Here is a 27,944-nt window from a genome sequence, read left to right on the forward strand (position 1 = left end):
ATTGGTACGTCGAGCAAGTATCGCTACTTATAAGGCTTCTCTTGTCTCTACGTATGCGAACACTTTGTTGTCAAGCCGAGATCACCGAGTGGATGTCTTGGGACTTTGATCTTGAAGCTTCAAGGGGGTATGTTATGCTCAATAAGTGGGAGAGGCAATAGGCTAAGGCCGAGTGAGGGCCAAAGCTAAGGACTCAAAGTTCTTAAATAGGGGAGTCAAGATTGGGGCAAGTAAGTTCCAAACAATGGGTAATTGGACTAGGGACCCTCCTCAATGTGAGAGGGGTTTATGAATAGATCTATAGGGGTGTGTGCACTCCCAAATTTGTGTAGGGACCTTGGGGTTGATCTGGATCGTTCAAAGTTGGGGTCTTTGCATCGACGGTGGGTGTAAAGTCAAGCTCATGGCCAATGGAGTGTGGGCAAGTGTTTAGTTGTCTTAGGGAAGGTTTCTTGGGGCCTACGGGAGCCAAGATTGAGATCTAAATTGCCAAATATGAGCTTGGTCGTGAAAGGAAGCGAGATTAGAGTAAAAAATGGCAAGTTTTCACTTATTGGATTTGCACAATTTCGACATTGAAATTGCTTGAGTCAACATTGAGTAACTGTCAATGAACAACAGTCGACATCGAGAGTTGGTGTTTGAATGTTGAATGTCATTGTCTAAATGTCTAAGAAAGTTAGACAGTAGGAATGCACTGCTAGACAGTCAAAGAGGATTGGTTGATGTCGATGGAAGGTGGGCGAAATATCGACTCGGGGCGTTTAAGTGTCAACCTAGGTTTTAGTGTCGATAAGGATGAAATGGACTATTTGGGCCAGATTTAGTGCTGGGCCAGGCTGGTTCCAAGGGTTCTGGCCCAGGGCTAGCCTTTCTAAGGGTCTTGGAGGGCTTGGAGGCTCTGGTTTGGGCTCCAGTAAAAGGGAATAGATGATTGGTATATGGATTCAGGCAGTGCACACTAACGCTACATTGACAAATACACCGGCTCTAGGCCTTGGAGGGTGCTCATCATCGTTATAGGAAACCTCCGGTGGGAAAGATAAAATGAGGTGTCTATAATGACCTATAAACTTCTTGCATGCCTTGAATTATAGGTCAAGGTACAGAGGTCATTAAATGAGAAGAATAGCTCTCAAAGAAAGTCAAAAAGTTTCGATCAGTGATTGATGAATGTCGTGAGACTTCAAATGATATCCAATTGGTCGCTCTAGATGAAGAGATACATTATTTAATGGAGAAAAGTAGGGCCATAGATACAACAAAAGCAGCCAATTCCATCATGATGTCAGAGGCTTAAAGGAAGCCTATGAAAATGGAGTTGTTTTGCATGACATGTTTCCTACTTCCCCTAACTGGGCAAACAAGATCAGGCGAGCAAAAGTGGAGCTAGATAAAATTGAAAGCTCCTTGGGATGAGCTTGGCTCTCCCTCAACCCAGAATGATCATTCAGTAGCATGCTAAGAGCCCTCTCTTTATCAAGTATTTTTAGTGGTCTTAAGTATTGTCTGACTCTTTTTGTTAAATCAGTCTTGATATTTGATCTTCTTCATCTATTTCCATTGCTTGGCCATTACCTTTATAACCTTAATATTGTTCAGAACATGCATTTTGAAGCAAAGGCGCAAACTAAGCAAGCAAATATATTAAAGCATTAATTACTTCTATTCAAGACAAAATAAACATATGTTTACCCCTTGGCCAACGTAAACTCTATTCTCTTTTCGCCATATGTTGGCCGTTTTTAGGGTATTTGCGTTAGGGTTATGCCCCTAGCTCAGTACTTCAACACCAACCCCGCTACTGTTGGGACAACCTTTAGCAAAGACTGTCTTAACACGTCCATCATCGAGCATCATAGAACATCCTTCATATTCACCTTTGTCACTTATGATAACTTTTCTTCCCTTGTTTTGACAATGAGACTGACTCAATCCTGAATTCTTCATTTTAACACCTGTTCTTGTGACTTGGCTTTTAAACCCACGGTCTACTGATCGAGAAGACTCCATGTGCGATTTCAGATGACTCGCACATGGAAACTGACTTGGTACCCCAAGTACACTTTGCTTTCTCTTCTCACATTTTGTGTAGTCGGTTTGGAGCATATTAGAAGGACCAACTAGTTGTATCTCATGATTTGGTTGGGTTAACTGGGAAGATTGACCCTGGCACAAGCTAGAACCATCATTTGATCTAACTGATAGGTCTGAGGATCGACTGAAGTGGCTAAAGCTGTGGTTAACTGACATCATAGGCTGCATTACATTATGCATCATGGTCGCCACTCCTTCAAGGCGTATCTCTACATATGCTCCAAGTTATGCTTCAAGCTGTGCTTCAACATCTAAATCTTGCGAAGGAGGTCATCTTATCCCTCGTTTGCCTCCTCGTTGAATACCTTTCATTGCCATATTTCATTTAGAGGGCCCCACCGGGCGTGCCAAAAATTTTTTTGCTCTTCTTACGTTCCTTCTTTGCAAAAAACTGGCGCTGTTGACCGATCCTTTTGTTGGAAATGTGTGTCCATCAAATCCGAATTATTAAATTAATGAATTTAATTATTTCATTTTATTATTACATTTGGGCTTATAAGAATGTTCCATAGGTCTTAACCTAAAACTAGTCTGAACTGGGAACGGGACTGGACATCCTGTTTATACGGTTTCCTATTCGCATGTCTTGAGAAATGGTGATTTCGGTGCATAGATGTAGGTACACATCGAGAACGTGTATAGATAAGAATCTGATACGTATATCTTGTGTTTTGCTACTAGTTGTGTGTGTGATATACTTACATGTAGACGCCGAATTTTGTCACCACCCCTGACAATGATGACAATTGGACACGAACGACTGACGACGTCCCCAAAGGGACTTTTTCCCCCCGTACACAAGCCATATCATCCCCTCCATATCCCTAAAAACAATTTACAAGACCCTTTTACTTAGTGCTGAAGGAGGTACTGCTCACCTTCCCCGACCACGGCGGTCCGCAGCACAATGCAACATCGCACGGTACAATGAAGGGTCAAAAGAGGCAAAAACCCTAAAAAACATTTCGATAAGGCCGCAACATGGTGCAACGCCGTGACACGGTGTAGCACTGCACGGCAGTGTCGTACGAAGGCATGGCACCACGGGACAGTGGCGCAACCCTCAGAGAAAATCACTCTGTGGCACCGCGCCCTGAGTGGCAACGCCGCGGGGAACCCAAAATGTGAATTTTTTGTCTGGCGGCACCACAGATTTCACCGCGGAGTTGCCAAACGGGATTTTTTCCTATAAATACCCCCTCCACCCCTCATTTCCACATTCCCAATTCCCAAAAGAGGGGGAGCTCCTAGGCTCCAAACCTCTTTCCGTTTCCCTTCCCGAAGCCCTGCTTTCCTTGTCCCGGGGTTCACCCCAACTCCTAGCTTTTGAGCCAAGCCTAGTCCCTTGGTCTAAAGTCAGTCAACCCAAGCCAGAGTTTCTAACCCTCCTTCGCACACAATCCCAAAGAAGTCCTTATGGCCTAGTTATTCTACTTGAGAGCTGAGTGTCCCACTCCCATAACTACCCGACGCCGTTACTCTACCAAAGTAGTTTCCTAATTCACTACTCAATGCTGTTACTCTGCTGAAGTAGTTTCCCATTTCATTACCCGACGTCGTTACTCTACTGAAGTAGTTTCCCATTTCAATACCCGACGCCGCTACTTTGTCCGACAGAGTCCACCTCAATACCCGACGCCATTACTCTGTCCGACAGAGTTCAACTCAATCATCGTAAGCTGTTACTCTGTCCGATAAAGGATAAAGTCAGTCGTTTGTCTCCACCTGAGCTAAGGGACGCTACACATACTGCACTTTTCATAATTGCATTGGTTTAAAGCGTACAGGTATACATTTCTATCGTTGATATTTTATTTCAACATAATGTAGTCCTTTAAGCATTCTTGTGTAGTGTACAATAGTTAGTATAAATTAGTTTAATTTTAATTAAGCAGTTTGTGCATCATTTTAGCCTTGCATCTTAGTACAAGACATTCATAAAGGTAGAATATTCGAAAACCAGCATATAGTAGAAAGACCGGTTTACCCAAGTGAGGTGGGTGCCTAACACCTTTCCACTCTCGTAACCTGATCACTTACCCTGAATCTCTAGCTAGACCAAACGAAGTCCCGTAGCCCGTCACAGGACTACACCAATGGGTCCTAGGCCCTAATCCTAGGTGGCGACTCCATTTCATTTAATTGTATGACCCCCATCCTCTGATAAATCATAACCAATGAGCAGACGCATTCCTTCTCTCTCTCCAACCGAGAAGCATAACCCAAACCCCATTTGAACCAAGCATTGGAACGCAGCGCGGTTCTAGGAACGGATCCTCACAGTGGTGACTTCACTAGGGATTGATGGTCAAGCTTTCAATACTAGATGCTACCGTTGAACGTAAGAATATTCTCCCTTCCACATTGTTTGATCGATAACATGTATGGCTAACCCTTTTTGTTGTACTAATTACATCATGCATCGTGTTCGATGTGAAATCAAATGACGAGGATATTCCCTGTTGTGCCTCTACTCCCGGGGAGGTGTGGTACATCATACTAAGTACTCTGAGATCGGATGATAGCCACTTCCTGCACCACTATCATGCACAAACAACACTTCATGGGAATACACAACCCCGTGGTTAGTCATTGGACCCCATGTGTAGTAATGGATAATTCATGGCGAAGCCACAACCCTTGATATTTACTGTACGGGTCTAGAATCACCGGTGAGGGTATTCACTAGTGTGTCGTGGGGTACTTCACTACCTAAAAAGGATACTAGCTTTGAGATTGCGTGACCTATTCCCCAGGTATATTAAAAGAAACACGTACCTACAATTCATGACCACGAGCGATAAGTATATCGGTTTTGTCAAAGGTAACCTTGCTCTGTCCTATTAGCCTACTTATCGCATTCATCATTTAGGAAATTAGACCATATATGATTAGGATATGCCACAAACTAACATAGTAGGGCTGAAAGTGAGATTCTCGGTGGTCTACCTTTCTTAGTATGGATTGTCTGTCATAAGAAGGGGCTCTATCCGTCCATCAATAGTCCCTCGTAAAAAAGACATATCTGTCTAGGCTAGTGTATCAAAAGAAAATGTTGCCTTGATTATCCCTCGGAGAATGATACGCTATCCAATATGGTACGTCAACGATGCGAGGCATCCCGTATTAGCAAAGGATAGACCATTAAGAGACTCTCAATTAGGCCATTTTGTGTGCTGCTGTGTAATTATTCCAATTTGACCTAAACCATCGAATAATGAAGGATTTATGGTGTCACTACATCAATTCTGAGATTATAATGGCCTTCCCTGATTAATCTTGGGTGTCGGCGTAATTACACCATTAATTACCTGAATAAGATGGAACCAAGAGGTCAAAGGCAAATTGTTGCATAGACTAACCTTGTTTGTATGTATTTGTTTGTGTATATCTTCTAGTTCAAATAAAAAAAAATAAAAAATATAAACTCATAAAAAAATCTTCTCAAGTCCTAAAATAAGTTTTGTAAAGCACAATCCACGACAAATATTCTTGTTACTCGTGTGGGCCCATCATGATAATGGGCTGACCCGAGTTGGTCCAATTTGATCCCTAGAGGTCTTAAGTACTTCCATTCCTCCACTCAGGCAGAGTCTAGTAAGGTCATCACCCAGTATGGGCACCATAGATCCGTCAAATGTCAGCCCGTCAATTGAAGTAATAAATCAGGAAATGGTCAGCATGCGGAAAGAAATGACAGAGATGAAACAATTGGTCACGCAGATGGTACAGGCAATGCAGGGCCAATTTAGAGGAGATAATGTGCAAAGCCCCGAAGAACCTAGGATGACATCGACGGTACCTAGGGTGCAGCCCAAAGTCATGATAGAAGAAGAGGAGGTTATGGTTGTCAATATCCTACAGAATTCGCCCGAGACTGAAAGGGATAAACAAATGAGGGAAAAGGTCAAGAAATTGGAGATCATCGTGAAAGGTAAAACAGTTACAAAGCTAGAAGATGATTTGGTCTTCTTTCTGACAGAAAAAATACGCAAAGATTTCAGATGGAAGTTGGATAAGTTCAATCGAACTGGAGACCCCAAAGCCCACTTAAAAATCTTCATCACTGTGGCCAAGTCATGGGAACTCACAGAAACCAAATGGGTCAGGCCTTCTTTTACTCATTAGCTGGATTAACTCTGAGGTGGCTCACCCAGTTGGACCAAACTCAAACTCAAACCTGGTCGGCAGTTGTGAAGGCATTCACAAAGCAATATTCTTTCAACACTTAATTGGATATCACATGACGAGAGTTGGAGACACTAAGGCAATGGCTGAATTAAGGGTTCTCCAATTTCAACATGAGGTTTAGAGAGAAGGCCGCAATGATATGGAGCAGAACAAGTGCAGATGATCTTAGAGAATCTGTATGGAGAATATCATGATTGTCTCTATTGTCAACACCTCATAACTTTCGAAGCACTCATAGCCTCAGGGAAGTGCATTGAAGATAAATTGTTTAAAGATGCACACGACCAAGATAATCACCCGATATAAAATCAGAACCAAAACTTGGAGGTGAATATGATAAATTCATGTCAGCATAAGTTCACTGATTTGGGCATTACTAGGTCTATGGCATACACCTAATTGAAGAAACTAGGGCTTTTGGGCACGGTTTGACCATGACCAGTCAGAGTTCCTCCACCTTTTTGGTATGACTCAGATCACTACTATCACTATCACACCCAAAAGGGGCACCCTATTGATGAATGCATTGCACTTGGGCATGGTACGCAGGACCTACTAGAAGTAGGAAAGTTCAAGCTAGGGCCAGAACAACAGTCTATTAATCAAACAATCAACGTCCTCAAAGAAGATTTAGAAAGGTTTTATCCCACCTCCTTAATCCAAGCTTCGTCGATAACTTCAGAAGAGGTAGTGACAGGTCGAAAGTCTCCATTAATGATGTTCGCCCATGATGTCCATGAATCTTCTCTTCCTTTAACAACTGCTATGATCAAGCTAAATGGGCTTGAAGGCAATGAAGAGATCAAGGAAGAAGAGGTTTTGGCAGGATTGCAATCTCGGATTTACCTTTTATCTTTCCATCTCCAAGAACAGATCATGCAATCAAGGAGTAACGATTGCCTAGAGCTTTTCCATAAAATTACTGTCTTCAATCATGGGGATGATGAATTCCAAGGACTTTTTGTCCATCCAGATTACCCTTTCTTCAATATCTTTGAGATAAGAAATCTATACCAGTTGTCTACTGAAGGCCTTTGTTTCCTCTAGTACCTCTGTGAAAGATACGTGGTAGCATTCAGCTTCCGTGTTCCAAAATTGTTGACCTATATGAGCCAGGATGAATCGCATCCAGAATTTATTCCCCCTCAATCAAACACAATAAAGTTCCTTCTTCGATTTCAAACACAGACTCAATGGCTTGAGCAATTATTTGGTTGTGCAAAATGGAATGTTCTCTATACCCTCCACAGTCCTCACTGGATACAGGAGTCACGAGAAGAACCAAATGCAAATCAAAACCTGTGTCAACCTCACTGCACCTTTCATTTTGGTACAACATTCGATTTGGTGGATTTCTTTAACAGAGGATATAGAAAGGATGATTGGGAGAAGATAAGGAATCATTTGTGTGAGATTAACGGAGTCCCTAAGGGGTAGATTCCTCCAAGTTTATGGGAAAATCCTTTTAATGCTACCACCAGTTTTAAAAGGGAATACTTATTTTACATTATCAGCCTGCAAAGTGGTAGAATCACCGAAGAAAGTTCTTCGTATTCCTCCAATGGAACATGGGCAAACATTGATTAAGGACATCATCATTGCCCGAAGGCATTAAACTATGATCATAAGAGCATCAGTCTCGCTGGCCGACTTAAAATGGATCCAGTACCCAGCTCTGGTTAGAAGGGCAATTTTGATGGTACAAACTGCACAGTTTCGTGACAAAGCAGTGACAACACTTCACTCTTATGTAGACAGGATTGCACTGAAGGCATCATTGGGTCCACGTCCCTTAGGTCTTTAGGTCTTTTCATTCAGTTAAATTTTCTTCTGTAATCTCATCCACAGTGTATTGTCCATTAGCTGTCAATGAACATGTTTTTCTTTTCATCCATCCAATCTCTTTCTTTTTACTTTCATTTGAATAACAATTTAGGACGATCTCCTAATTGTTAGTAAAAAAAAATCATTGCCCCTTTCCCTAATGTCAAAGTCTTGTTGGTCAAAGATCTTGTGCTTTCCATACATCTGATCTCCGTCAAACGAGCTGAAAGCTTAGATGAAGATTTCGTCTTGTAAAGCCTATTAAGGGAGGCCCCTTTGGCCGTTAGTCATCCCAAATAAACCCTGAGACAGCAAAATCTACTAGTCCCCAGTTGTGCCTTAGCCTTTTCCTATAAAAAAACTATCCATGTATCCTCTTGCTCATCAAAATGTCCCATTAGTTTCTAGGGTCTAACCGGAAGAAGTCTCCTCGGTGAATAAGATGTCACAAGGGCAATATGCTTCCGAAGGATTTAAAAAAAAAAAAAGAAAAGGTAGCTCCGTCTCCACAACCAAAATTGGGTCAATCTCAAAAGAAAAAAAAATGAGAGTTCAAAAAAGAGAGCAAAAAAGAAATAAGAGTTCAAAAAAAAAAAAAAAAAAAAAAGAAGGCAAAATAAAAATGAGAGTTCAAAAAGAGAGAGAGGATGCATTGGCTCAAGCTATTGCAAACGATTTGGAGCAATTAGACTATGGGTTAAAAATTGCCAATTTTCCTTTAGGGATGGAATTGTGAAAATTCTCAAGGTTGAAATTACCAAAGTCTTCAGTTGAAACACGAGTGGGATTGCCAAACTTTTCGATTACACTATTGAAAAGAAAAAGTTCCCAACGAGTTCAATTACCAGATTCCTGGTAGAATTTTGGGAGCAGAAATGTGAAGTCATGATTGGATCCTAGGGTCACATTTGAGCCTTTACCATCCTTTGGAACTCAGTCCTAAGCCCGATTACAACCTAGTAAAGTCCTCTTGGGCTAAACGATGATGAGATTCTCCTCAGCAGCTTTGAGCTCACCCGGCTATGATGGAACTTAATTATCAAGGCTTTGACGTTGGGACATCTTTGTCGTAAACTACGTTTGACCTGATCCCTACTTAGGGTACATAGGCAACTTAATAAAAGAACAATCAAGTTTCGTCCTCCCACATGTACAGTCCTCTGTCCGTCCAGTTACTTCCCTATCTTTTTTTTTACCCTCCATATTTCTGCTCTATCCTTTTCTTCGTCAATATCTCTCTTTGATGCGACCCAATGATAAAAAAAAATCATCAGTAGCAGTGTACTCACCCTTTTAACTAGTAGGGTGACTAGAGGAATACCAAAAGAGGAATCAAGTTGTCGCTGGGGCAACCTCTATCCGAGATGATGGGGCATAAGGAAGAAAGTTTATTTCCCAGGGGCAGTCTACTGGAAAAGAGTATCTGAAATAAGAGGGGCATTTTGTCCATGGAGATCAGTTCCTAATCATTGAAGAACCTCGATGACCATGCGGAAGATAAGGACAATGTCACCCATGGAGAAAGGGAAGAATGACCAATCCACCCATCTTGGTTGTAGCCATTCTGACTCACTAGGGAAAAATTCTACCCATTCGACCTTGGCTCCTCAATGTTTGTCGAGCCTATACATGTAACAGGGATGAAAATAATCTGCCTATGTGGAATTGTGCAATAGGTTTTCAAAATGAAATCCTTTTACAAATAAAATGTTTTTCAAAAGAAAAAAAAAAGAAGAAAAATAATAATAAATAAAAGTGTAAATCAAAATCATGGAAAATGCTTGAGTGACTCCCAGATTGTCTAGGTTTTTTATGATGCCATCATAATTGTTCGCTAACCTTTTGTGAAGAACAGGTGTTATGCAGTACAAAAATGAAGGATATTTGGGAAGCATCTCTAATTGTATGTGATTGCGTTTCATTTGTCCATGTTCGCATCATAAACATTTGCATAGGAATGTTTTTTCTTTACATAAAATGTTTTTTTTTAACATAGGATTGTTTTTACTTTTGCAATTTAAATTATGTTTTGTCACTGTAGTACTCGTGCACTACTTGACTTCTCATGGTATATATATTGGATTGCTTTTCAATTTTCATCATGCATAAGGATTGCATTGTCATATGTATCGTCTAGTGCTTTGATTTCTATTGATAACCATTGAACTCGTATACAACCTGATCTTATATCGTATAGCTTGACCAAACCTTCGATTTCTTCTGCACTCACGTGCAATTTGATTATTCGACCACTACTGGATTCATCAATGACCTTTAAAAATTATGCACTCTTGTGCAACTTGATCCTATTAATCTCTACTATACTCGTGTATAGCTTGATCATTCATTAAACCCACTATACTCGTATATAGGTTGATCGCCCTACAAATTTGATCCCCCTTGTACTCATGTACAAGTTAATCATTGACTTTTTTGATCTTCGCTATACTCGTGTATAGTCCAACCTCCCGTGGTCTTCTGATCTCCGCTATACTCGTGTATAGTCCAAGCTCCCGTGGCCTTCTGATCTCCGTTATACTCGCGTATAGTCCGACCTCCCGTGGTCTCCTGACTTCTGCTATACCCACGTATAGTCCGACCTCCTATGGTCCCCTGACTTCCGCTATGCTCACGTATAGTCCGACCTCCCATGGTCTCCCGATCTCTTGTGGTTTTCCTATCCCTGCTATACTCGCATATGGCTCAATCACTTGGTGACCCCATCTTTTCGGTTACGATGCCGTCTCATCGTCACTTTCTCAAAAATTGGTCACGATGCCGTCTCATCGTCACTTTTCAAGGACAAAAACGATGCCATCTCATTGTACATGTTTCAAAATTCGGTCATGATGTCATCTCATCGTACGCTTTCAAAAATTGGTCACGATCCCGTCTCATCGTACTTTCTTTTAAAATTGGGTCATGATGTTGTCTCATCGTATGCTTTCCAAAATTGGTCATGATGTCTCTCATCATACTTTTCAAAAAAAAAAATTTCATGATGCCATCTCATCGTACATTTTCAAAAGATCGGTCACAAGGCCAGCTCATCTTATGCTTTCAAAATTGGTCACGATGCCGTCTCATCGTACTTTCTTTCAAAAATTGGTCACGATGCCATCTCATCATACATTTTCAAAAAATCAGTCATGATGTCATCTCATCGTATAATTCTAAAAAATTTTCGATCATGATGCCATCTCATCGTACATTTTTAAACATCGATCACGATGTCATATCATCATATAATTCCAAAACTTTTTCGATCATGATGCCATCTCATCATACATTTTCAAAATCGGACACAATGCTGTATCATCGTACAATTTCAAACTTTTGGTCATGATGCCGTCTCATCGTACAATTTTCAAAACTTTTTCGGTTATGATACCATCTCATTGTACAATATCAAAAACTCTTTTGGTCATGATGCCGTCTCATCGTGCATTTTCAAAACTTGTCACAATACCGTCTCATCGTACATCTCCAAGAGAAAACTCGGTCACAACCTTTCCGATCGAGCGACGCTCAAAACCAAACTCTATCGAGCGTTGGTCAAAACCAAAACTCTATTGAGCATTGCTCAAACTCAAAACTTTGCTGAGCATTGCTCAAAACCAAAAATTCCTGTCGAGTGTTGCTCAAAGTCAGATTCCAATCGAGCAATGCTCAAAATCAGATTCCCGCTAAGCGTTGCTCGAAATCAAAACCCTACTGAGCGTTGCCCAAAATCAAAATCCAACAGAGGGTTGCTCAAAATCAAAACTCTGCTGAGCGTTGCTCAAAACCAAAGATCTCTGTCGAGCATTGCTCGAAATCAAAACCCCATCGAGCAATGCTCAAAATATAAAAATTCCTATCGAGCGTCGCTCAAAAATTAAAATCCAGCTGAGCGTCGCTTAAGGCCACTACCATTTTGTCATCTGATCCTTGGATTGCCCGTTGCTATTTGATCTATTGATCACCCATTGTCATCCGATTCTTGGATCGCCTGTTGCCATTTGATCTATTGATCACCCATTGTCATCGGATCCTTGGATCGCCCATTGCCATTTGATCTGTTGATCACCCGTCATCCGATCCTTGGATTGCCCATTGCCATTTGATCTATTGATCACCCATTGTCATCTGATCCTTGGATCGTCCATTGCCATTTGATTTGTTGATCACCCATTGTCATCCGATCCTTGGATTGCCCGTTGTCGTTGGATCTATTTATCATATGTTGTCATTTGATCCCTGGATCGCCCGTTGCCATTTGACATTGTGATCATCCGTTGTCATCCGATCTGTTGATCATCCACTACCATCAGATCTTTGATCTCCCGTTGATACCCGATCCTCTAGATCGACTGATTGAGCACCCATTGCTACCGAACCATTTGTCGAGATAGGTTTTATCATTCAAAACAAAAGATTTCATCGGACGGTTTGCCAAAATAGGTTTTATCATTCCAAATTCAAAAAGTTTTGCTGAATGGTTTACTGAAATAGGTTTTATCATTCACTAAGCGATTTGCCGAATTAGGTTTTGTTAGATATATGGGCCAGAGTACCATGGGGGTATTCTGGACCTTTTGTCCCTTTGTTATTTTTGTTTCTTGTATGTGGTTTAGTCCCACATTGCTCATGTAAATTATTTTCTTGTTTCACTATGATTTTAAATAAAGATGTGCTTGGGATGAATTAATCATCCAAGCATTTCCCTAATTTTAAATCTCTCTACATGGTATCAAAGCAGATTTTGAATTAGGGACCACACCTCTTCAGATTTCAATTTTTTTCTTCTCTCTCTCTCTCTCTTGATTTTCCCCTCTCCTCTCTCTCTTCTCCCTTGTTCTTTATTCTCACATAGGGCAGCACTGATGAGGTGATCATTCGATCTTGTTGCTGCCCCCATTACCTCATGAATATTACATAATTCTGCTCAATAGGAACCTGCCATTTCTGCTTGCGATATCTGAAGCTTCAATTTTTTGGGAATTGCTTCTACTTCACTTATAAGGAATCAACTCCCCCCTTTAAAGCCATCAACCTGCAACAAGATTTCCTTCTTATTGGTTCAAGTTCTTATTTCATAGATTTGATCACAGATTTCAAGACCTCCTAACATAGATTTTCACAAAAATGGGGTTTTTTTTAAAACCCTGACAATTGTGGATCTAGGAGTTTGTGCTCTCTATTGTTTCTGATTTTTTGAAGGCTGGTTCTCCATTTACAAGGACTCACTTGACTGCTCTTTGGGCTTCAACAGATCAGTTTTTTGAAGACCTCCTTGAGATCGATCCACCATCACAGGGTTTTTTCCAAAACCCTGACACCTATCGATCTTGGGGTTGCTGCTGCCTGTTGAATCTGATTTTTTATAGGTGTTTTCCTCCATTATACCGGGTCCCTCGACTTCAGTTTTAGCTAATTCCCTACAGTTTTTTGGCCTCTTGTATCCTTCATCAATTTCAGCAATTCAAGGTTTTTTTAAAACCCTGACAATATCAATAAAGGATTTTTACTTGGTTGCTGGTTCTATTTTTTGGAAGACTTATTTAATATCATTACAAGGGGCTTCTCTTCAATATTTCAGCTCTTCACTTGAAGGAATTATTGGGCTTCTCTGCTGCCAGTATGGGTGATACTTCCAATTCTACAGCTACTTCGTATCATGATGGCCACAGCAAGACAGACTACCACAGTTTTCCACCCAACCCTATTAAACTTGATGGCTCAAATTACCTGCTATGGTCTAGATCTGCCTCCTTTTCCATTGCTGGTCGTGGTCTCACCAGCCATATTAATGGCACTAGTGTTATGCCCACTGAACAAGGACCTGCTTAGGAAAGATGGCTTTCCAATAATGGTGTTCTCATGTCTTACTTGATAGGCTCTATGACTTCAGATTTATAGCACAACTTTCTTCTTCTGGACACTACCTCCCAGATTTGGGCTGCTTGCAAGGAAACTTATGGGCAGCTTGGCAAGGAAACCTACGGGCAGCTTGGCAATGATGCCCAAGTATATGAACTTCAGAAGAAGGTCCTTCACACTACTCAGGGAGAACTTTCAGTTTCAAAATACTATGCTACTCTCCACAGCCTGTGGCAACAGTTGGACCACTTCTCTGACTTTCACCCTACTACAGTTGTCAATATTGCTTCCTATAAGAAGCATGTGGACAAGATCAGAGTATACGACTTTTTGGCTGGCTTAAATGTGGAGTATGATCAGATTTGTGTTCAAGTGTTGGGTCATAAGCCTTTTCCCACATTTGTACAATCTTATGCCTTGGATTCCTCTGAGGAGAACTATAGGACTGCCATGTTGCACCCTCCTATTATTGACAGATCAGCTCTCAAGGCTGCCCTGCCACTCCTACACCTGGTGGCTCTACTTCTCTTTATGATTCTACTACAGGGACTGTTGTTTATGAGCACTGTCACAAACCCTATCACACCAAAGAGAAGTGTTGGAAACTTCATGGGAAACCGACTAAGTTTGAAGCTAAAAGGGCTGCCAAAATAAAGACATAGACAAAGACTAAGGCCCATCAGACTGAGACTGTTACTGTAGCCCCTGCTACTGATACTGGTCTATCCCAGGATGATCTACAGGCACTCCTACGTATGCTAAGGTCTTCTGCTACTATTGCCTCTACTACATCAACTCCTACCAGTTCCTCTGCTCCTTCAGGTTCACACTTTGCCCGGTCAGGTATTCCATTTGGAGGACATTGTGCTTCTATAGCTTCCCATCCTTGGATCATAGATTCTGGACCTACCTATCATATGACTGGTTCCTCTGGTTTGTTTCACAGATATTCTCCCACTTCTGGGAAAGCCAAGGTTAAGGTGGTTGATGGTTCCCTTTCTTCCATATCTGGAAAAGGAATCATCAATTGCACTTCCTCTCTTCCCTTGTCTTCTGTTTTGCACATTCCTAATTTTACTACTAACCTTCTTTCTATTAGTAGTATTACTCGTGATCTTAGCTGCAAAGTCACTTTCTTTCCTTCTCATTGTGTGTTTCAGGATCTGGAATTTGGGAAGACGATTGGATTGGGTAAAATGCACGGTGGGCTGTATCTGCTTGATGACGGTCGCTTCTCTCCACCACCATTACCTTCTCCGCTACACCAGAACTCCATGGTCTCTTCTGAACTCTACTAGTGGCACTCTAGGTTAGGTCACCCCCCTTTAGGAATTTTAGCTCATTTATTTTCTAGTTTGGTCACCCTTCATACTAAGGATGACTTTTTTTGTGAGGCTTGTGTTCTGGCCAAACAGACACGTTCAACTTATCCAATTTCAAATAAAAGGAGTTCTTATTTTTAATTAGTGCATTCTGATGTTTGTGGCCCTAGTCGTAAGCCATCTATTTCTAGTCATCGTTGGTTTGTCTCTTTCATTGATTGTCATTCTACGCACACTTGGGTGTATCTTTTGCACACAAAAAATCAGGTTTTCTCATGTTTTCAGCATTTTCATAAAATGATCCAATCTCAGTTCCAGGCTACTATCAAAATATTGAGAAGTGATAATGGAACAGAGTATACAGAATCCCAATTTCATAAATATTTGGCTGATCATGGCATCCTTCATCAAAATAATTATGTTAATACCCCTACCCAGAATAGTGTGGCAGAAAGGAAAAATCGCCACTTGTTAGAGATGGCTATGGCTTTGATGTTCGCAAGGAATGTCCCATCTCAATATTGGGGAGATGCGGCTCTCACTGCGGCCTATCTCATTAATAGGCTACCTTCTAGGATTCTTAACTCTTGTAGCCTCTTTGATGTTTTAATGGGAAATTCCTCATTTATAGTGCCTCCCAAGGTGTTTGGTTGTGTGTGCTATGCTCGAGATACTAGATCTCCAGGCAAGCTTGAACCTCGGGGGCTCCGTTGTATCTTCTTGGGTTATTCTCCGACCCAAAAAGGATACAAGTGTTACCATCCCCCTTCCTGTCATACCATGGTTAGTATGGATGTTATTTTCCATGAGCCCCTTTCTTACTATTCTTCACCACCTCTTCAGGGGGAGAGTTCTAGTGAAGATGTGTCTTTTGAGATTCCTCTACCTAAGGTTCCTCAAGCTGCGGTCCAGCCTTCTTTACCACCCACGGCTGATGTCCAACCCTCTTTACCAACACCCACGGCTGCTGTCCAACCTCCTTTGGATGCTGCCCATCCTACTTTAGATGTTGTCCATCCTAATTTGGTTGATGCCCAACATCCTCTGGCTGTTCCTCCCTCACCTGATGGGAATCCTTTATAGGGGGCGACCATAGAAAATAATGTTGTTAATGTTCATATCCAGGGGAAGCTGACTCCAGTCCAGAGAACTATTGGTGAATTTCAAAAGAGAATTGACAACTCCAACATACTCACCTATCCAAAGGGCAGATCCAACAGAGAGCAGCTGCAACCCACTTTAGCACTAGTACCCATCCAATTGCCTGCTCTAGACCTGGATCCTTCATCTCCTTGTAATCCCTCTTCTTCTGACCTACCTATTGCTCATCACAAAGGTACTAGGACTTGTACTTTATATCCCATATCTCGTTTTGTTTCTTATAGCTCTCTTTCTCCTTCTTTTCGTGCATTTGTATCTTCTCTTTCTTCTGTCTCTATTCCTAAAAATTGGCAGGAAGCATCTACAGATGGAAAGTGGAAGACAGCAATGTTGGAAGAAATGAGAGCACTACACAAAAATAATACATGGGATCTTGTGGCTCTTCCTCCAGGGAAAAAACTAGTGGGATGTAAATGGGTCTTCGCGGTCAAACAGGAGACTGATGGTTCAGTGGATCGGTATAAGGCACGTCTGGTTGCAAAGGGGTTCACTCAGACTTATGGAGTAGACTATCAGGAGACCTTTGTACCAGTGGCAAAACTCAACATTATTAGGGTGTTATTATCTTGTGCCACAAATCTTAGGTGGGATCTTCAGCAGTTAGATGTCAAGAATACATTCCTCCATGGGGAGCTTGAGGAGGAGGTATATATGGACATTCCACCAGGTTTCTCTAATGACAGGACTAGGGGCAAAGTCTGTAAATTGAAACGTGCTCTTTATGGGTTGAAGCAGTCACCCAGGGCCTGGTTTGGTAGATTTCATAAGGCTATGATTTCAGCAGGTTATAAGCAGAACAATGCTAATCACACTTTGTTTATCATACGAGTTGGTGACAAGGTTACTCTTCTCATAGTCTACGTGGATGATATTATGGTAACTGGTAATGATGGTGCTGCAATCAGGGATGAAGCTCCTCCTTGGCTGTGAGTTTGAGGTCAAAGATCATGGCCCTCTAAAATATTTTTTAGGGATAGAAGTTGCTCGATCTTCAAAGGGCATCTTTCTTTCTCAAAGAAAATATGTCCTTGATCTATTGACTGAAACAGGGCTGCTGGGCTATCACCCTTCAGATACTCCTATGGAAGCCACTACAAAACTTAGGGAGAAAGAGGGTGAGCCTGTTGACAAGGGTGGTTATCAACGATTAGTGGGAAAACTAATCTACCTTTCTCACACACGACCTGATATAGCAGTTGTTGTGAGTTTGGTGAGCCAATTCATGCATGATCCCTATTCCTCTCATATGGATGCGGTTCATCGTATTTTGCGGTATTTGAAGTCTGCTCTAGGAAAGGGAATCCTTCTATCTCCCAATGGTCACCTTAAGATTGAGGTTTATACTGATGCCGATTGGGCTGGTTCTACTGACTGAAAATCTATCTCTAGCTATTGTTCCTTTGTGGGTGGGAACCTTGTCACATGGCATAGCAAAAAGCAGAATGTTGTGGCAAGGTCCAGTGCTGAAGCCGAGTTTCATGCAATGGCCTAAGGAATTTATGAACTTCTGTGGCTTAGAAGATTATTGGAGGATATTGGTGTTGTTGTCCATCTTCCCATGATGCTTTATTGTGACAATAAAGCTACAGTTAGCATTGCTCATAACCCTGTCCAGCATGATCGTACTAAACACGTGGAGCTTGACCGACATTTCATCAAAGAGAAGCTTGAAGCCAGCCTCATTTGTGTTCCCTTTATGAAGTATTGATCAACTGGCTGATGTGTTCACTAAGGGACTGAGGAGCAAGCTGTTTCATCCTATCTTAGTCAAGTTGGGCATGCATGATATATATGCTCCAACTTAAGGGGGAGTGTTAGATATATAGGCTAGAATACCGTGGGGGTATTCTGGACCTTTTGTCCCTTTGTTATTTTTGTTTCTTGTATGTGGTTTAGTCCCACATTGCTCATGTAAATTATGTTCCTGTTTCACTATGATTATAAATAAAGATGTGCTTGGGATGAATTAATCATCCAAGCCTTTCCCTAATTTTAAATCTCTCTATAGGTTTTATCATTCAAAACATCGTCACCTATGAGCAAAGTGGCGATAGTAGTTGCTCGACTTGATGAAGTTTACCGAAATGTTTACTAAGGGACCCCCATTAACTTTGAACAAAGTGATGGAGTAGGTGCTCGACCCAAGGAGGCTTATTGAATAGTTTGCCGAGGGAACACTGTCACCTATTAGTAAAGTGATGGTAGTAGTTACTCAAAAGATTTGTCGAATGGTTTACTGAGATGTGGTTTTATCGTTCAACTCCGCCTCTTATGAGCAAAGTGGTGGTGATGCATGCTCCTAGTGACAAAATCAAGTGGTCTTTTGTCTTTGTCCTTCGGTTGTTGGCACAAGCCTCTGACAAAGAGGGGCAAACTGTCGATGCTGAATTTTGTCACCACCCCTAACAATGATGACAATCGGACATGACATCCCCCAATGGACTTTTTCCCCCATACACGAGCCATATCACCCCCTTCATATCCCAAAAAATAATTTACTAAACCCTTTTACTTAGTGCTGAAGGAGGTACTGCTTATCTTCCCTCATTTGCCTCCTCGTTGAATACCTTTCTTTGCCATATTTCGTTTAGAGGGTCCCATCGGGCGTGCCAAAAATTGTTTGGCTCTTCTTACGTTCCTTTGTGAAAAACTGACGCTGTTGACCGATCCTTTTGTTGGAAATGTGTGTCCATCAAATCCGAATTATTAAATTAATGAATTTAATTATTTCATTTTATTATTACATTTGAGCTTATAAGAATGTTCCATAGGTTTTAACCTAAAACTAGTCTGAACTAGGAACGGGATTGGACATCCCGTTTATACGGTTTCCTATTCGCATGTCATGAGAAATGGTGATTTCGGTGCATGGATGTAGGTACACGTCGAGAACATGTATAGATAAGAATCTGGTGTATACTTACCCGCCACTCGATGGCCCTTTGACTTGAGAGATTCTATTTGTTGCAGTGTGGCATTACAGATTTTGGTAAGCCAATGGTTGACGTCTGTTAGGATTATAAACCGGTACACTGAACTCGTGATCCTACATTATAAGCAAAGAGGATTCTCAACATGGAATCCATTGCCCGTTTACAGGAAATATCTAGGAAAGTGAAAGTCGATGATTGGTCGGACAGAAATCTGGATCCAATGTTTATTCAAAATTTTTTATAAATTTATTTTCAATATAAAATTTATATATGTATTAAATTTTGATTTCAAAGTTTTATGACCGTCCTATCGCAATCACATATTCTCTTGATCAACGTACATGATGAATTGGGGATTAGTAGCATTAAAGTACATACCCTATAATTCATTATGGAATATGGAAGGGCTTGTGTGCAATAAAAGAGTTTATTGGACACATGGCATCACATGAAAGAATGATATAATTATAGTTAAATATGTTTTTATATTATGGCAAGGGATATAATGAAAATATCTCATGAACCATAAATTAGAAACATTGTATCCCTTTTGAGATTCCATGTCTTCAACTTTAGTAGCAAATAGAAGTTGCAAAATTAAAAGATTCACAAAACCTCAAAATAGAAGGTTGTGCCAAATCCAATAGGGAAGGGCAAGCTTGAGATCCAAGGGATCTCTAAAATTATAAAAAGAGATGAGGAGAGACGCTTCCACGATTTTTGGTAGCACCTCTCCTCTCTCCCACGTTTTCCCCTCCCTCCCCTCTCTTGTGGTGGTGTGTGAAAAGAGTGAGAATTGAGTTTTAGAAACTCAAGTGATTTGGTGAATTTCTTCTACAACTTGAAAGTCAAGCTTTAAGGCATTGAACAAATTTTCAATCTCCAAGTTTGCACAAGTTAGAATACCTATTATCTATAGGAGGTGTTACATTTGCGACTCTAAAGTAACCATTAATTTGTATTGAAATTGCTTTTTCCCCTCTTAGATCTGAACGAAAAGCATGTGACCCGATTCGATTTCGCTGTGCCATTGGATTAAATCCAACAATTGGTATCAAAGTGGATCTTGTTCATTCAGATTCAGAGTTGGTTTTGATTGAAGAGGGTTCTCCATGTTCTTGCATTAATGGATAATGACTTCCACTAAGGGTTTTCATATTATATTTTGAATATGGTATGCATGATTGAATAAGAGAAGAAAATAAGTTGTTATTTTTTTATTTCATTCAATTATTAATTAAAAAAAATTAGAGTTTAGATTATGCACTGCCAGCGTAGGGTTCACAAGCAGCATCTGCTGCCTGCATACCATACCCTGGCAGTAGGTGCTACCAGCGTGCCCCACGTAAGCGGTAGGGTTGCCAGTACATGCCGCCAACATGGGGTACACTGGCAGACCCAAATCCCCAAAAAAAAAAATTTATTTTCTTATTATGAATGAGAAAATTTTTTAGGGGTAATTTTAATTGAATATTTTGTGTTCAATTTTTTTGGTACACTCACTTTCCCCGAACACCAAAAAGCCCATTTTGGCCCAAAATATGGAAAAAGGAGGAACCTCACTGACCATGGCACTGTGGATAGTCCCCCATGGCCCTGTGGAGCCCCCCCATGGCAACCAAGTACAAAATCACGCCGCCGGGGGGACTTTCGACGTTAGCCTGCTGACATCGACCATGACACCATGGTGGACCCCTCCAGGCCCATAAAGGGGTCCCCCTCTCCTCATTTCATGGATTTTCAGGGTAGAGAGACCCTCCAGAAGTGAGAATCACCCCTCTTTTACCTGATTTTCTTTCTTGAGAGTGTTCGTTAAGTGAGGTTCCTGAGTATGGGTAGATCCATCGATTACCCGCTTGAGTGAAGAGCGCTCACCTCCTAGTCAAGATGTTATTCTGTTCGCATATGGATAACGAAAGCCTCCTTTTATAGCCGTTATTCTGTCTGTATACACATAACGAGAATCCCTTATACAACCGTTACTCTGCCTAAAGTTTGAGTAATGAAACCCATCTCATATAGCCCTTACTCGGTCCAACAAGAGAGAGGCAAGCCGATTGTCCGTCTCCACTTGAGCCGTTGGACATCACATATTTCGTACTTGGTGCATTTTCATTATTTTCTTGTATTTCTTGATAGGTATCTATCTCTTTCCTTCTTATTATTTTTGGTATAATATAGACAATTAAAGTAACTCGCTTTAGTGTACATAGTACATGATCTTTCTTTCTTTGTCATGATTAGTACATCATAACTTAGCCTTGCATGTTAGTGTAGGATATATTATTAAGGGAGAATATTCAAAAACAAGCATCTAGTAGAAAGACTGGTTTATCCGGGCAAGGTGGGTGCCTAACACCTTCTCACTCTCTCAACTTGACTACTTACCCTGAATCTCTGACTAGACCATATAGAATCACGTAGCCCTTTCCACTAATCCTGGATGGGGCTACACCCATTGGGTCCTAGGCCCTAATCTTAGGTGGCGACTCCATTTCTTTATGAAGTATGATCCCAATCCCTATGATGATATATCGAAACGATATGCCATTATTCATCAACACCCACTCCTTGTCGCCATAAGGCTGAGGAGCCTTCATTCTGAGGACCACGGTACTTACAAGGGGAATGTCGAGGAAGTTAAATAACCTCTCAAAAATGCTATGAGGGTTACCTAAGAGCCAAAGGGAAGGAACCTTGAACACTCATAATTAGCCTTGAGGATGATTGAGAGAGCCCCGAGCATGAAAGGATGGAGCCCGCGGAGCATCTGGTGCCCATAGAAATCATGGAAGGAGATGGGGGTCGTACCGTGCAGATTGGAGTAGGCCTAAGCGGCGAGCAGAAGAACAGCCTGGTGAGATTCTTAAGGGCCAACGCTGATGTGTTTGCATGGTCGAAAGCAAATATGCCCGATGTAGATCGAGAGTTAGCCGAGCATAGGCTTAGCGTTTATCCAACCTCCAAACCTATTTTTTAGAAAAAGAGGGCCTTTGTTCCGGAACGATAAGAGAAGGTGATTGAAGAGGTGATCAAGCTGTTAGAAGCAGGGTTCATAGAAGAAGCTATCTACCCGAAATGGTTTTCAAATGTTTTAATGGTACCCAAGCCTAATGGCAAATGGCAAATGTGTATTGATTTCACCGATTTGAATAAAGCATGCCTTAAGGACTACTACCCTTTGCCTCACATTGATTACTAATAAATGCAACCACCAACCATGAAATGTTAAGTTTCATGGACGCCTACTCCAGATATAACCAAATTAGAATGTATAAATCGAATATATTGAAGACTTCTTTCATAGCCGGGAGGGATACGTATTGCTACACCCGTATACCCTTTGGGTTGAAGAATGCGGGGGACACCTACCAACGCTTAGTGAATCACATCCTTAAAGATTAAATAGGGCGCAACATGGAGGTTTACGTGGATGATATGTTGGTAAAAAGCTTGAAGGCATCAAACCACGTAACCGACCTAGAAGAAGCATTCCAAGTCTTGAGGAAAAGTAAAATGAAGTTAAACTCGGCCAAGTGCGCATTTGGAGTCACCTTAGGGAAATTCCTCGATTTTATGGTCTCAAGAAGGGGAATAGAAGCCAATCCGGGCCAAAATCAAAGCTATACTAGAAATGCGGCCACCAGGTAGAGTCGAGGACCTACAGGAGCTGATGGGGAGAGTACCGGCTTGGAAGGTTTATCTCGGCTTCTAGAGATCGGTGTCTCCCTTTCTTTAAGGCATTAAAAAACAGAGTGTGGGAGAGACAAACAAAAGGCACTAGACTAACTTCCGAGTGGACGGAAGAATGTCAAATAGCGTTTGTGGGTTTGAAAAAATATTTGGCTAACCCACCACTCTTGACCAAGCCGGACCCAGGGGACGCTCTCCAGCTCTATTTAGTCATTACCATGGTGGCGATAAGCGCGATAATAGTTAGAGTTGATGGTCGGGTGCAAAAGCCGATCTACTAGTGTCACATTCCAAACCATCCCGTGGGAGGATTTAGGCAAGTGACCCGGATATCCTACGATATTCGCCAATCCCCAAGGATCCAGAAGTAGTACTTATATGTCATAAACCACACAATGAGGGTAAAAAGATAATAAATAAATATCAGAGTGCAATGAAAGATTGAACTACCCACAGATGATTTATATCAATTATAATAAAATCCCAAATACTTATGGTATACCATATACATATCCATTTATGTTCGAAAAGTACATTATCATGGTAATTACACTCCTTAAAAGAGAGAAACTCAAATAATAACAAAATTTTTGCAGATCAACAACATGAGGAAGATCTACAGTTCCATCAATAGCTTCATCGTCCATTGGCAAACCAATACCTGCAAAATCACCTAAAAGAGAATATACAAGAGTGTGAGCTCCATCGAGCCCGTGAATGAAATATAACCATGCATGTCAAACCCGCCCCTGGCTGGCTGGGGATTTGAATGTAGGATAGGAACCCCTGACATGGCATCCAAGGACACTGTGGAGTGTCACTCCAGTGATTGAATTTAATGGAGAATCCCTGAGGATGTCCTCCTACATACCTGTCAAAAGCTGGATTGTAGACCTTTGTAGATGTACAGCCCACTACATAATGTACAGCCTGAGGAAGGTACCATCCCTTGACTCAAGAACCCTTGGACTAAATCCTAGTTCTAGGCTAAAATAATGATGATCCTCATCACTTTAAATATTTTAGATAAGGAATTTTTAAAGCCAAACATCAATTTTAATCATAGTTGTCATGGCGTTTAGGCGACCCAAGGCGGTGGAGAGGGCTAAAGTTCAAGGCGACACCAACTAGGCGTACAAGGTGTCCAAGGCACCCGCCTAGGCGACCAAGCCACCCAAGTCGACCAAGGCGCCGCCTAGGAAACGCCTTGACAACTATGATTTTAATGATTGATTTGATGATGAGGACCCAATTCCATACATACATCTTAAATCCCAACATAAATGACAAATTCTGCTAATTTAAAGATTGACCTTCTCTTAGTTAAAGTGATATAACTCTACCACCCAAACTTCATTTGTGTTGGTTCCAATTGTTTTGGAAACTAGACTCATAGGGCTGCATTTGGTTAGAAGACATCATTACCTAGATATGTCTCTAAGTTAGTTAAAAGTTCAGTTCAAGTTGCTGTCAAAATCGGATCCTGCTGTCTTGACAGGTTGACCTTTGTGTAATAAAAATAACATAACTCCATAATCCAATATTCATTTTCTTTGATTCCAGTTTTTCTAAAAACTATATTCAAAGAGCTTCATTTTCTTATAAGGAACCATGATCCAATTATGTCTCTAAATGGACTGAAATTTCATTTCAATCCAAACAATTCTGCAGATGAATTCTCTGGGCTATGGCACTGGGCGATGCACACATCACCCAAAGACATCACCCAGAGTGCAAAACTGCATTAATTTAATGATTTAATCTGTGGGGACCACCCATATTGGACATGGACACCCTCCATAGGTTGAGGGAAGTCTGAGGGACCACCTCATCCCTTTGGAATCATGTGGACCCCACCTAGGTAGCTAGAATGAAGGAGAATTAGTTTAAAATTGTATTTTGAGCTTGGGACAGCAGCACCAAACAGGCCTTAGTGAAGCCTGGCCTATAAATAGGAGGCCCCAGCCCTAATTTTGTTTTCCCTACTGTTTCTAGCATTAGAGAGGAAAAAGAGAAAGAAAGAAAGAGAGGGAGAAGGAAGGAGAAGAAGAACAAGAAGGAAGAGAAGGAAGAGGAAAGAAGAAGGGATTGTGAGCTTGGAGCTTGGGATTGAATTCTCCACAGATTAGGTATGTGGCTTTGAACTTAGAACAGTCCTCTCAGCCTATTTCACTTCTGTATTTTGTGTTTTACCTCTGAAACTTGATCTCTGTGACCTTGTCTCTGTGTGTTTGCTTAGGATTTAGCATGTAGAAGCTTTGTATAGCCATGGATCATCCATGCATGTTCTGTAATCCATGTTTTATTCATTATCTAGGCTAAATATAAATCTGTTAGACCATTATTTTAGCTTTCAGCCATGTTAGATAGATGTTTCATATTCAATATGTATGTATACCATGTAAATGGGGAGCTAGAGACTTTGGATCCTTACATGCATGCTAAATTTAGGATGTTATAGCTTAGGGTAGCTGCTGTAATAGGTGTTATGATCTATTTCCATATGAATTACAGCAATCCAGGTAGTTGCATGCTTAATTTCAGCCATGCTTGATTGATCTGTTGATCTCTATGATATCTGAACCTAAACCAACACCTAAATGGTTAACCAAACCTTAAATCCTTTAATTCCATCCCATTCAGCTTTATTCAAGTGTTACAACCCCCTGAGATCATCCATGATTGATTTGGGGCCAACCCAACAGCAAAAACCAGATTTAGAGCCTAAAAACCCGTGTTCTACAGGCACTGGGCGAAGCACACATCACCCAGAGACATCACCCAAAGAATTAAAGTGGATTGTTTTATAAATCTGAGTTTGGGGACCTCCACATATGGACTATAAATAGTGTAAGGAGGTAAAAAAATAACCAAAATACCCCTCCTCACTTCTGTCCATTATTATGTATACCTTGGGTACCCAAGTGGGCCCCGCAGGGCTTGGAAACCCTGTCTGTGTTGGTCCTGCAGCATTGTTGACCTAGGGACTATGTTGTAAGGATATTGTGACCTAGAACCATGTACTACAGTGATAAAATATGATATTGACCCTAAGCCATATTCTCCGGATGATGCACCGAGACATGGGCCTAAAGCCCAGTGTAAGGCCCAGTGATGCTGTTTGAGCCAGAATTGAAATCAGCCTTTTGGGACCTGTTTGAATTAAAATAATACCGCAAGCGTACGGGTCAATCTTTGCTACGGGTCAAATACGAGGAGGTCAACCTTGAATAAATTATCACTTTTAATTAACGCGAAGTGTACAACTTACCAAATATGGAAACAACCTAGATATGGAAACTACCAATTATGGAAACTATCAAATATGGGAGCAACTAAATTGCCAAAGATAACAAATTAAAAATAGAAACTAGGGCAACCGCTAAGGGAATAGATGAATTAAAAGCAAGAAAGTCACTTGGGAATGGGTTCCACCATGAGAATTAGGGCAGATCAATGACTAGCATATTAGGGCAAAGCATGCATACGGCCTAGGTCTATAAGATGTGTAGCACGGCTCATATACAACTAACATATCCTATGAAAATAGTGCTCATATAACATACAATGTAAACAAAAAAAAATACATGAACATAATGATGTCACAATGGATACGGCTAAGGAACATGTATATAGTTCCCCTTGGAATGACATATAAGCTATGGACAGTCATCCATTGTAAGTCCAATATTGATCATGTCCATTAATCACATAGACAATGCTAGCCATCAATTCTTTCTTCTCTCATGTTTTCACCCACTCCCAAGAGGAGAGGTTTAGCTAGCCATGAAAGCAATGAAGAGGGAAGGAAGGGTTGATGGAGAGAAAGACATAGAAATTAATTACTAAAACTAAAATTTATAAGAAGAAGAACTTAGCTGATTCGAATAACTCCAATGAAGATGATTCCATTACTTGAATCCCATCACTTGAAGCCGCATCCAATATTGAAGAACAAATTACCAAAGTGTATAATGAAGATTACACATATGATCGAAGGGATGGGGAAATAAAATTTATCCTAACAATGATTCTAAAAAAAATAAAATTGCATATGGTAACCTAATTACATACGATCTAAAAACTAAAAATAAAAAGAAGAGGATGAGAGATTGGGTATAATGAAGAGGAACGGCACTGCTACTGCTATTATCATTCTAAAATAGAAAATTAAAACTGAAAAAGAAAACGAAGGACTGAAGGGAGAGGGAGCAGCTGGAGTGCGGTCAAGATGGATTTTATATGGGGGAGAGAGAGCTATGAAAGGGAGATGGGAAGGAGAGAGGGGAGACGAGAGGGAGAGAAGATATAGAAACCGAGAGGGTTTAGGGGAGAGAGATTGGAAAGAAAAGAGATTCTTCTTTCTTTTTTTTTATTATAGTTTTTTTTTTCATCCTAAATTCTAACTTTACTAAGAATCGTTCTTGGGCTATATCTTTTTATCCTGGGTCCATATGGAACTAACCCGAGAACTAAAGTTGCATCATTTTAAATTCTAGATGATATGAGCCCTATCCGATATCTTCTGAAAGATTATTGATTCTCCAAAATTACTGTTATGCCCCTATGCTTGATTTTTCTCTCTTCTTCTTCTTCTAAACTCGAATCGGCTCTAATCAAGTGACTTTCGATGTTGCACATTGGAAAGCTAACCTGACTGAATTCTTCAACCTTATAACTTGGCATCTGGCGGTCCAATTAGACATGTATTCTTTACTTTGACCAAAATGCCCCTAAACCTAAAAAATGACAAAAAGTACCCAAGTAGCACTGTTCAATGTGGTAAAATGAATGCTTTATATCCTAAGATTTCACACATAAATGTGTTCATCAGATTCCCCCACACTTGAACGTTACTTGT

This window comes from Telopea speciosissima, chromosome 6, assembly GCF_018873765.1.
Source record: "Telopea speciosissima isolate NSW1024214 ecotype Mountain lineage chromosome 6, Tspe_v1, whole genome shotgun sequence".
In the NCBI taxonomy this organism is placed as follows: Eukaryota; Viridiplantae; Streptophyta; class Magnoliopsida; order Proteales; family Proteaceae; genus Telopea; species Telopea speciosissima.